This window comes from Vanacampus margaritifer, chromosome 20, assembly GCF_051991255.1.
Source record: "Vanacampus margaritifer isolate UIUO_Vmar chromosome 20, RoL_Vmar_1.0, whole genome shotgun sequence".
Taxonomy (NCBI): Eukaryota; Metazoa; Chordata; class Actinopteri; order Syngnathiformes; family Syngnathidae; genus Vanacampus; species Vanacampus margaritifer.
In genome coordinates, this window is record NC_135451.1 from 1,692,501 (window position 1) to 1,705,539 (window position 13,039).

At 41.2% G+C, this 13,039-nt stretch overlaps 1 protein-coding gene across 3 annotated transcripts in view; it reads left to right on the forward strand.

The window, feature by feature from the left end:
- trdmt1 (tRNA aspartic acid methyltransferase 1) overlaps positions 1-13,039 on the forward strand; it is an 87,029-nt gene that overhangs the window by 37,218 nt on the left and 36,772 nt on the right. The gene's annotated exons all lie outside the window — the stretch shown is intronic.

Genomic DNA, 13,039 nt, shown 5'->3' on the forward strand with positions numbered 1-13,039 from the left:
TTACTGGAGCCCCCCTGTGGCGCTCAATAAATGCTGACCGAAAAAGGGCCACAAAGCTGGGACCAGTATTGATACCTGTCGCGAGTACCAATACCGTGAAATATGTCCTCGTATCCGCCCGATATCTGGTATCAGTACTTGCCCATCCCTAATTTATTACTAAGCATACTACCTGTGTATATCAGCAATTTTTAACATGGGTTTGATCAAACCATTCGGTGAGTCAGTCTTAGGTGTTTGGCGGAGGTCGAGAAATACTCAAGGTGGGCGTTTGCTGTTGCGGCATCGTGCTTTGAAAAAACGTTCAACTCAGGAGTACTGTGACGTTAGACTTCAAATTCAATAGCAAACGAGTTGGTGGAGTGATTTCAGATTGCTGACAGATAAAATAGACCTTATAGACCAACCAGAGGTCAAAGCATCCATGCTACTTCCTGGTGGCATTAAGCAACCACTTCCCAATATGGGCAAGCTTGCACTGAAGCACCTTGTCCCAACTATAGCCATAGAAAATTAAATCTGGACACTCTTTAATCAAACACACCATTTGTAAAAGACTAACCAGCTCTTCTGTCAATTTTTTTATTTCAACTCTTCCCTGAAAAAATAAATTTATGTTGAGCGATTATGACTTTTTAGTATGTTTTAGGGATATTTTGCATTAGGTATAGGAGCTGCTGAATGAACAATACTGAGCTCTCCGGGGGAAAAAAAAAAAAGTATAGGAGCTGCCCTTTTTGGACAGTCACATGATCATCGTGCTGTAATCAAGCATAGGAGGGGGAATTGCGCGTTATTGCAACAAACCACTTGTTCAAAATCAAGTAGTACAGCCAAGTGTGAGTCGCCAAAGATTTGAGTGCAGCCAAAAGTGAAGACGACGCTCTGGCTGATGATGACGACACATTTAGCAAACCAATACCGAGTAAAAGTTTTATTCTAGGGTGACTCATTTGGGACAAATCATCATAAAACAATGTAACAATTATAGACCAGTCACCCTCATTTTTTTTCTCTTCCTTTCATTAACATTTTACTCTTGGAAATATGCGTTCCGTCAACCTAGGGTGGGTGAGCTCTGTTTCTCCTCCTTTTTTTTCCTAAACCAGAGACGATCCAAAGAAGATTACACTCTTTTGAAGACAACCAAAAGCCATCTCACCAGGATCTGAATGTTTGTTTGTCACCAGCCAGAACCACGAGTTTATGGCATCAAAGTATTTTATCGGAAAGCATGATCTTCACCCCTGCTGACATCCCAGACCAGCAGGCTGCAAACTATGTCTTATCAAAGCCATAAAACAACATGCGTCAAAAGGTCCGTTGGAATCCTGGTCAGTACATTCCCCCCTTCTTGGAGGCTACACGTGACCAGAGTGCCTCCAAGTGGTCACAATCGGAACTGCCCTCACATGAAACACGTTTTTCAACCACGTTGCATCTCTGTTCCCTGGTTGACCAAGTGTCTCGGACTTGGCGATCTCATCGAACCGCCGCCGTGCTCCAAACCCCCGGCGCGCGCACCACTTGCCAGACGGACTTTCTGCTCTTCCTTTTTTTCTTTTTTGTGTTTCGTCCCACCTCAGTGGCACAAAGTCGCAGACAATTTTTTCTGTGACCCCGTGTGTCACCCAGCGACCACAGTTGGGTCAACCCATACCTGCTCCATCCTCCGAGCGTCCTGTTGCGGCGCAAGCTGGTTCAACGGCTGGTCTCCCTCGGGAAGCAGGCACGTAGCGGATCTCGGCCTCAGCAGCTGGATTTGGACAGCTGAGATGCGGACCTCCTCGCGCGCCGAAAGTACAACTCCGGCTGAAGCCCCCGACCTCGCCTGAAAACGCCATCCACCTTTAGCCGAGCTGCACCGCCCTTCATCTGCCGGGAGCCCCTAGCTGCGTCGCACCTCATCTAACTGTGGAATATTTTTATTTTTTTTCCCTTGCCTTTTTGAAGCAATTTTTTTTTCAATCGACCTCCCCTCTGTTAGCTCGGTTCAACTCAGTCCAGTAAGTTGCACGTCTCATAGCCTATTCAACATATCGCTGGTGCACTTCCATTTCAAATATCTCACAGATTTGGCAAGTCAAACCTTTCCTTTCTACCTTGTTAAATTATTCTTTTTTTATTTTTATTTTTATTTTCACCGTATGATAGTTAGGTAGGCAGTGTTTTGATTCTGTATGTGTAACCATAGTGAATAAATGCATGTTTTTCACCACCATCTCCAGCACACTGCAGCTTCTAGAACAAGCAAAGAGAAGCAAAAAAATTAAAATTAAAAACAGAGGAACAAACGTCACTGTGACCTGTGGCCTCAAATGCACATTGAGACGCAAACATCTCTTCTTCCTCTCCTGCCTGGACCATTGTGGAGGGAGGGAGGACCTCGCCCGCCACTGCACGTATCCTCTTCTGCCCGGTTGGATGTATTATAGTCACCTTGTAGTCATGACAAGGGAGAGAGAGACTACTGGGAGGACCGCATCAGTCCCGTCGCGTCATCTCACAACAAACTGCTGCATCATGCTGATACTTGACTAAGGTTGCTGACTTTCAGTGTGACCAAAAACAGGAAGCGAATTACTCAGTTCCGAAAAAAAGACTGTTGTCATGTTCGGAAGCATGCCATCATACATGTGGACACACTGGGGAACTGACAAGCTATTAAATATGAGATTATGTTTTGTTGTTGAAGTCTAAAAACTTCAGAAGAACTGAAAAATGCTAAAAAGATTCATATGCAACTGCGAAATTCTCATATTTCAAAATATTCATCCTAAAACAACCGTTTTTGTGCTTGGTCACGATTACACACATGTAATTCGCTTCCTGTTGGGTTATACTTTTTCCTTTCCACTTCCTCATCTAACTACAATGTAGGGGGAAATCTTTCTTTTTTATTATTATTATTTAGATACTGGATTTCCCACGGTGTATTTATCTTCTTTTTAACAGGCGACTGTCATCATTCATGCGTTTGAGAGATGTCGCATCCTGGCAGACACTACTTTGCACATCATTGGTGAATGGGGCGCAATTGGGCACATTTTATTCACACAAGTGAAATCTGATGGGGAAAAATGTGGATATATAGGTATGCTGTCTTCGTAGCCTTTCTCAAGTGATCTGAATGTTGTAAAATAAAGGTTAGCCGTATCCTTTGCAAACATCAGCCAAAAAACGAACATTTAAGAGACATTAACACTCAGTTTCTGACTAAGCACAGATAAGAACGTATCGACATGAATTTGAGTTGGAACGAATCAGAATGGACACTCACTTTGTCATATAATACTGCACGCTGCGAGCTGAAAGATGAACGGAGGACTGAAAACAGTCTCTCTTTTTTTTTTTTTTTTTTTCCTCGAGAGCTCAGTATTGTTCATTCGGTAATTTTACCGATTTGACATGTCATCATCATTGCTCTCCTTTTTTTTTTTAAATATATTTTTATTTTTTTTTGTATATATATTTTTTTGTATGTGGGTGAATATGTGAATGTGCCCTGCGTGCGAGTGTGTGTGTATTCATTAGTTCACCTAAAACCTATTTAAAAAAAAAAATCCCATACCGTTTCTTTTTTTTTTCTAGAGAGCTCAGTATTATTGTTCATTCGGTAATTTTACCGATTTGACATGTCATCATCATTGCTCTCCTTTTTTTATTTTTATTTTTTATTTTTTTGTATGTGGGTGATTATGTGTATGTGCGTGCGTGTGAGTGTGTTTGTATTCATAAGTTCACCTAAAACCTATTAAAAAAAATCCCATACCGTTCACCTAAACCGAACACTTCCAGCCAGAGTCGTGAGGCCGTCAGGAAACCCGAGAAAGGACCAAAGAAAAGAAAGGAAAGTGAAATCCAGCACCGACCAGACACCACCCACCAGGCCACCAACCAGAGTCCTTCACCAACCCCAGAGACATCTAAATTTCAACAAATCAGGGAGACCTCAAGAGACCAAAGGAGAGACTGAGGAAAGGAAGGAAGGACAGACGAAGCAGAGTGAGATCCACAGACACCAGCCTCCACCGATTCAATGACCTGAGGAAGATTGTGTCTGAGTTTCGATAGATGCTGGTGTGGTGGATCTGGCGTGCATGAAAATCTCCGCCAAAGAGGGCAGCCGTCGACCCCCGCCAGGACAGAGCAAGCGCAACACCTCAGGGCCCCCCAGGCCGCGGCAGCGCCAAAGGACGACCCCCGGGCGTCGCAGGGGCCACCGGCCGGAGAGCAAACCCAGGAGCAGGAGCGCCCCCCACCCCAACGCGGCCCGCGCCCCCAACCCAGCGCATTAGGACGGGGCACTGCAGGCCCGCCAGGAACCCCACCGGTCCACAGCCACCGCTCCCCCCGCCCCTCATCCACCCCAACCCAGCCCCAGCCGCCCCCAGGCCCCCAAACCCCCAGACACCCTCCCACCCCACCACCCAGCCACCGCAACCAAGCTGCCCCTCCCCCCGACCCCACCCCCACCAAACGGCAGCCTCCCAGCCCCCGACCCCCAGATCCCGGGGATCCCCCGCACCCAGGCACCGGCGCCGAAGAGGGGCCGGGCAGCGGAGCAGAGAGGGCATCCGCGCCCACCCCACCCCCACCGCGTGGAGGGACAGAACACCGGGGGCAGAAGGGAAGATGGGGGCAGAAGGGGAGATGGGGGGCACCGGAGGACGGGCGGCACCCCCGAACCCCAGGCCCAGCGGGGAAAGGCCCCGGTCGTCACTCCAGCGTTCTTAGTGAGAGTTAACCCGGTACTGAGTTCGCCAGCTCGCCGACTGGCGAACTCTACCCCTAAACCTTGAATGTGACCCCACCCAGTCTATATACAAGTGTGTGTGTGTGTGTGTTGCATTAAAATTGGGAGCAGGTGAACCTGAGCAGAGGGAAATGATATCCCCATGCTCCGATCCACCCGCCTGACACATGTCAGTGAGTGTATGTGGTGCATTAAAAAAAAAAATAGGGGGGGGGGGGCACACGTACAGGTGACCGCAGCACTGCTCTATACTGCGGTCTGCCCCAACTGATGCCCCCCCCCACACACACACACACAGTTGTGTGGTGCATTAAAATTGGAGGGGAGTTGTAGGGCGAAGACGGTGTTTCCACCCTACCCCACCCTCCCCAAAGTGTGTTATGTGCCCTATATGTCTATAAAAGTGTATTGTGCAAAACTAGTTCAGTGAGTTAAGAGGAGCGGCAGCAACTGGTTTCCTGACTATAAAAACACAACCATTAGTTACAAATTGCCAAATACAGAAACATCAATGTATGTTATCACGATGTGGTGGCACTTGCTAACAGGCACAATTAAGTAATGATAGAGGTTAATTATTTGTCCTCTTTTTGCGTGTTCCAAAGCATTGAAAATAGACTTCTTGTGAGAAAAACTCCTTGCAAAGATGATATATTACAGAGAATCTCCGGTCACACAACACTAAACATCACGTAAAAGGTGGAATTCCAGGGTGCGTGTGTGCCCCCTCTTTTGCGGAATACAGCTTTTAAAGAATCCAAATCAGTAAGAGAACACCTATTCTCCTCCCATCATGAATAAGTAAAACAGATTGGTTCTCACACAATATGTTATATAATATTATTTTCGTACATAGTCCACAGCTGTGTTCATCTTTTTAGACAAAATATACTCTCAGGGTACTTTTCGTACTTTTTTCCCAAAACAATATCTCACAAACAAATTGAACTGGATTTAGAGTGGCCGTGAGTGATGGTGCTCTCAGGGTATGTGTGTGGCAAAATCTGTTCTCACGAACAGAATGTGTGTGCGCAAAACACTGAGAAGGAGTTTTTAGACAAAAACAAGGTTAAGGTCAAATTATACTGAGTTCAACACTATTTCACCTACTCTACACATCTATAAAACATTTCAACATGGTTAATATATGAGATAAAGAATTAAAAATGTTAATAATGTATAACAGTAACCAGAATTAGATTAAAATATTCTATATACGTAGACCATGTTTCTATAAATTTTTATATTTGATTTTTATTTGAGGCAGATATTTTTTCCATTAAAATGTGATTTATGAGGAGGTTAGACCATTGGTCGATATTCAGAGTTTGTTTATGTTTCCAGTTAACAAGAATTGGGTTTTTTTGCGATAGTAAGGGCTATAAGTGTAGATTGAAATTGAAATTTAAAAAACAAACTCATATTTGCTTTTTTTTTTATTCCAGTAAAATTTTGTAACGGCTGAGTCCAACAACTGGAACCAGTTAGCCGTAGGTTTAAATGGAATCATTGAGAATTTTTTTTTTATTTTGGGTAAAACTTTAATTTTAATAGTGGCTATTCGTCCTGTTAGACAAATAGGAAGATTATTCCAGCGCTCCAAGTCACTATAAATGTTATCCAGAAGTGGAGAAAAGTTTAAATAAATTAAATCAGTTTAGGTGAGATTTTTATGCCTTAGTATTTTAAATTACCTATAGGAAATGAGTAGTGTGGGTCCTGGCTTGCAGGGTTCCATGAATTTTCTGTAATAGGTAGAAGTGTTGATTTTGTCCAGCTAATAGAATAATCTGATAACTGTGAGAATTTAGTTATTAAGTTAAATACTTCCCCTAACGAAATAGCAGGCTTTTCTAAATAAAGCAAAATATCATCGGCATATAGATTATTTTTATATTCTCTTACCCCAGAGTGAATTGCTTGAATCCCTCTTTCCTGGCGTATGGCTAATGCAAGTGGCTCAATAAAAATTGCAAATAATAAAGGGGACAGTGGGCATCCCTGTCTTGTGCCTCTCTGTAGAGTAAAACTCTGAGATATAATCCCATTAGTAGTAACTGTAGCTTTAGGAGAATCATATAATACTGACACCCAGTGAATAAATGACTTCCCAAAGCCAAATTTATTTAAAACAGCAAAGAGGAAGGACCAGTTAACTTTGTCAAAGGCTTTTTCTGCATCCAACGCTATAATAACTGCCTTTTTATCATGCCGCTGTGACATGCTAATAAGGTTAAAGAGCCTCCTAATATTATTAGTAGAGTGACGACCTTTAATAAAGCCTGTTTTGTCGCTATGAATGATTGCCGAGATTACTGTTTCTAGTCTAGATGCGAAAGCCTTAGCGGTAATTTTAATATCAGTGTTAATTAGTGAAATCGGACAGTAACTTGATGGAAGGGTGGGGTCTTTTTCTGTCTTTAATAAAAGTTTAATTGCTGCTGTATTCATGTGTGGGCGTATGTAACCATTAGTTTTGATTTCTGTTACTACTCTTAAGAATAGTGGAGCAAGTATTAACCAAAAGTGCTTAAAAAATATAACCATCCGGGCCAGGTGCTCTGCCATTAGGCATACTATCTAGAGCACTGTACAGCTCGTTTATAGTAAGTGGCGCATCTAACATATCTTTATATTCAGTAGTTAACTTTGGTATATTTAAGCTACTGTTAGTTTCTGAGTATAGGTTACGATAATAGTTATAAAAAAATTGATTAATTTCTTCTGGTGATTGTGTGCATTCACCAGTTGTCCCTTTAACTCTTTCACTGCCATGGACGTTAAAAGACGTCAAGTAAAAACCTACGGAGGGCCGCCAATGACGTTAAAAGACGTCATCCAATTTTTATTTATTTTTTTGAAACGGGTGGAGGAAAGCCTTGGCCAGCTGTGGTGAAAGTTTCAAGCAGATCTAGTTAGCCTAATGACTATTTTTGGCCCCTAGATGGCAGCAATGACTCTTTTGACAAGATTGGGTAGGCGTCAGTAGAAGACGTGAGGCGGAGCTAGAGGGGACAATGGCTGGGGAAGGGAAGAGAACATGGCGACCGGTTGCAAACAGCTCACGCTCGAGCAGTTTTTTTCAAAGACGAAAAGCATCGACCAACACATTGATGACGACGATGATCATCATCGATGATGATGATAGTGACTCCGAGGTTGGAAGCATTGACGCGGCAGTAGAAGACGTGAGGCGGAGCTAGATGGCTGAAGAAGCGAACAATGGCGACCGGTTGCAAGCAGCTCACACTTGGGAATTTTTTTCAAAGACGAAAGGCATCGACAAACGCTAAAGAGCACATTGATGACGACGATGATCATCATCGATGATGATGATGGTGACTCCGAAGTTGGAAGCGCTGACGCGGCGGCTATGACGACGTCATAAAGGTTCACGGGCTAGCGATGCTAACACCGGAAAACGCGGAGCACAACCGAGCACGCTCAGGCGGACGTTCAATCGGACGACGAAGAGTGCCCCGAGTCCAATGCATATTCATCGGAGGAGTGGGTACAGTCTGCTACTTGCTATTCCCCGGAAAAAAAGTCCGTCAAGAAAGTGTAACGTCTGCACGTGAAAGGGGCCATCGCAGTGAAACTACTCTGTTGTGCAAATCCTGCTCCCTCTCCTTGCACGCAGGGGAGTGTTACAAAAAGAAAAACTGTATTTGAAACATCCACATAATTGTAAATAGTACCAGAGTTGCACACATTTGTAAATAGTTTGCGAAATTGTTTTGTCAAATTGTTTTGTCAAATTGTTACACTGTTGAATGGAAATAAACGTATTTTGCAATCTAAAAACACTTTTTCATTGTTGGTGGTAAGTGTTTTACAGAAGTAAAGCACTGTTTAGGTGTTTGTGGCATCATTCATGGACAAAAAGAAGTGTACAATTCACTAGAGTGCATGAAATAACATCGTTTCACAAAAAGCTCTTTTTCTTCGCTTTTTTTCAAAACAGAGCATTTCGGTGAAACTAACCATTTTCTATTGTTGATTACTGAAGAACGGAATAAGGTAGAAACAATTTGATGAAAGATGAGAGTTCAATCTTTCATTTGGTAGTATGTGTGTTTCCATAGTCCAAACACAACATTTTCTGTGGACCTTGAAAGATCAGTCAAAATGCTTAAATCGGCTGGCACTGGCGAAACGTCTGGCAGTGAAAGAGTTAATAGCCGTTATAAGAGATTTTTCCCGATTGTGTTGAAGTTGGTTTGCAAGAAATTTACCTGGTTTGCTATTATATTCAAAGTTGTTGTATCTCAATTGTTGTATTATAAACTCTGTCTTTTTAGTTAGCATATCGTCTAACTGTATTTTTGTATTTTGTAAGTCAGTCCATATTTGGTTATTTGGGTTTATTGCGTACTCATCCGTCAGTTGTTTAATTTTATCTTCCAAGTCTTTTTCTAATTTTTGATCCTGTTTCTTTTTATAAGATGAATATGATATAATTTTACCTCTAATTACTGCTTTCCCAGCTTCCCAGAGAAGAGATGGCAATAGGTCTGGAGAGTCATTTATTTCCAAAAAGTCTGCCCACTCTTTTCTTATAATTTTGTCAAACTCTGCGTCGTTTAGCAGTGAGATGTTAAAACGCCATGTCGGTGGTGGTTTAAAGGTATAATCAACTTGTAGGGAAAGGGAGACTGGTGCATGGTCGCTAATAATAATAGGATGTATTTTTGTAACAGTTTTATCAGCAATAGAGTTATTTGTAAGAAAATAATCAATTCTTGAAAAAGACCGGACACAGCGGAAAAGAAGGTAAATTCCTTATTTGGATTTTTAAGTCTCCAGCTGTTGACGAGGCCAAAATCATTCATATATTCCCCTATTACTTTAGTAGATTGTAATCGCCTACATGTTGTATTATTAGAACGGTCTATTAATGGATTTAAGACTGTGTTAAAGTCTCCTCCAATAATAATAGTAGAGTTTGCTGCTAAATCAAACAGCTGAGAGAAAAAATCATGGAAAAAGGCCGGATCATCATTATTAGGGGCATATAAATTACCAAATGTATATATTTTATTAAATATAGTCAACTGAATAATAATGTATCGGCCCTCTGGGTCTGTTATTGTATTATTTAGAGTAGAGTAAATTCTTATGTATGAGTATACAGACTCCTCTTTGTCTACTGTTATAAGGGGCAGAGTACGCTTGGCTAAAATTCTTATCAATAAGTAATTTTTCTTCAGATTTTTGTAGGTGGATTTTTTGTTGGAGCAAATATTTGCTTTTAATTTTAAGAGATGGTCTAAAGTTTTTATTCTTTTTGCCTGTGAGCGAGCGCCACAAACATTCCAGGAAACCAGAACTAGTTTATGCATACAAACAATATAGACTAAGTCCTGTGTATATATCTGTATAGGCCATTTGTCAATATTGGCATGTTATAGGATAGAATCAAAGTGGTTAGGTGATTTATGTAATTTATGTAAAATATGAGGTAACGTGTAAGTAAATATAACAGTGAAAAAACGGGTAGGGAGGTGAAAGTAAAGGAAGTTAGCGGGGGTTAAAACATAAAAATACACCAGTAACTGGTAACCTAAGCGAGATTTATTGTTTAAATATACTTCAGATATAATTATGTATTAATATTATATTTATAAAATAGCCTAAACATAATGAGTAATCATAATTTAGGTTTTATAACCACATATACAGTATATGTATACATCTAATAATCAAACAAAGTTCCACCAATGCCAATTAGAACAGCCAGGGAGTGGAGTTGGGGTTCCGGAATAGTTGGCCATCGATGTACAGCTTATCAACGACCATCGTAGTCCGTTTACCCTCCTGCCTATTTAGTTTCATTATAGGAAACAGTACCTTTCACCGCTCATTAATCTCTCTCGGGAATTGGTCATTCATTGCAAATGAGGTCCCTTTAAGCTCCCGTCCTTTACTTCTAACAAATTATTTCTGTTTAAAATGCTCAAACTTGGCGATAATAGGACAGGGTTTGTTGCCCCTACGGGCTCCAAGCCGATGTACCCGGTGAAAAGAGATGTTATTTACAGTCTCCTGAGGAATTTTTAAAGACGTCGTCATAATTTTTTTTTTTATCTCAACCTCTGGATTGTCAGAGGTATTCTCGGATATACCTGAGAATATTAAATTCTCCCGCATGCTACGGGATTGGACATCCAGAACAGTTTCTTTTAGCGTTTTATTCTCCTTTTTAATGGTTTCTAACAGCCGCGAGTGAAGAGCGTAACTCGGCATTATCGCTTTGGAGGTCACTTACCTGTTGGCTGACGAATTCCAAACTTACCCTTAATTCTTTGACGTCCTCGCTAATTAGGGAGAGGACATCAAGTTTTTTATTTATGGACTCCAGCATACTGACCGAAACGTCCGTAGTGGCTAGGTCGTCCGTGTCCGTCGCTGAGTCATTTTTGCTCTTCTTCGAAGGTTTCTTCGAAGTTTTCTCGACGGAAGGATCCTCCATCGCGCAGCTGTAAAAATATCCGTCGACGAAGCGTTCGAGGTCCTCCACGCTGGGTGGTATTCCAAATTTGCCGGATGAAAGAGAGAAGAGAAAAGACAAGATATATGATGGTTAAATTCAGATTAGTTCAGCATAATAGAGCTAATTCTATTTTAGCAGCAGGGCGCCACCATGTTAGGGTTTCCCGGTCTCGCTGTAGGTCTCGTGATGCTCACAGCATCTCGCGATAGCTCTCTCCTCGCGGAAAAAATGTGGATATATATAGGAATGCTGTCTTCGTAGCCTTTCTCAAGTGATCTGAATGTTGTAAAATAAAGGTTAGCCGTATCCTTTGCAAACATCAGCCAAAAAACGAACATTTAAGAGACATTAACACTCATAGTTTCTGACTAAGCACAGATAAGAACACATCGACATGAATTTGAGTTGGAACGAATCAGAATGGACACTCACCTTGTCATATAATACTGCATGCTGCGAGCTGAAAGATGAACGGAGGACTGAAAACAGTCTCAATCGTGCTTGTGTCTGAGTGGATTAGTAATTATTTTATTAATACAAAGAACCACGAACATTGAATGTGGCGACTTCAGATTATGAATAAATAAATGAGGATTTGGATTTTATTTGTTGTTTCTCCAAAAGTGAAAGTAAACAGAACGTGGTGCCCCTATAGGCGATTGAGGGAATTACGACCTCCTCAAGTGCCGATCAAAATACTAATTCGTCCAAAAAGACAACATCAATTATCGCTACAACAAACTACAGGTTGTTTTTTTTATTTCTTTTTTTTTTTTCATTTTGAATGTAGTAGTAGCTGCAAAGGGTAGATCACTGCTTACTACAGCTGAAAATGTTGTCTTATCTGTCATTGTGGAGAAACAGGAGATGTTTAAGGGACAAAAGTAGTCAAATTTGTTGTTTCTCCACAATGACAGATAAGATGATATTTTCAGCTGTAGTAAACAGTGGTCTAAAATGTGCAACTACTACAGCATTTAAAATGAAAAAAATAACCTTTTGTTTTTGCTTTTTATGGTGATTTGTCCCACCAATTACCATTTACATAAGTCACCCTGGAATATATAATTTGTGGACGATCCCTAACATGAACGCTAAGAGTGAATATTAAACATCAAACATCAGTCCAACTTTTATTTGTTCCACCTGCTATATATTGGTGAATGCAAGGAAAGACATGAAACTTGACATGCTAATTACGCCGATCAGAATTGGCAGAGTATTTGGTGATGCATTTTTGTTACCCGTTTTATCAAGAAACATTAAAATGAACGACGGTGTCCGTTGTCATAGCGATCACGTGACTGGATAATGGCCCATGGTACAGTACATTATTTAGATATTGAAATTCAGGGAATAAGATGCCATTAGTGATGAAATGATATCTCAAGGGATTAGAACGCCATGAAATTTCTCGTACCTGCAAAGCACAAGATCTATTTTTTTCTTCTTTTTTAGGCATTTTTTTTATGTCTCGGGTATTCACTTATTTAGCGCACACTGTCAGTAAGACAGTCGCAGCAACACTTGCTGATGATGACACATGGTGAGAAAGCCAATTTGAAAATTAACGTTCTATACCAAGAATATATGCCTTTATTAGGGCCCGAGCAGCTATGTTTTTCATTCTTTTTCTTCTTTTTCTACAATCTCATTTTTGGTGACCTAAACATTTACGAAAACTCACCAAACTTTGCACACTCCTCGGGCTAGGCGAAAAATTTGATATCATGAAGTTGCCACAACAACATACAGCGTGGAAAAATATGCAATCAATCCCGGTGCGTTTG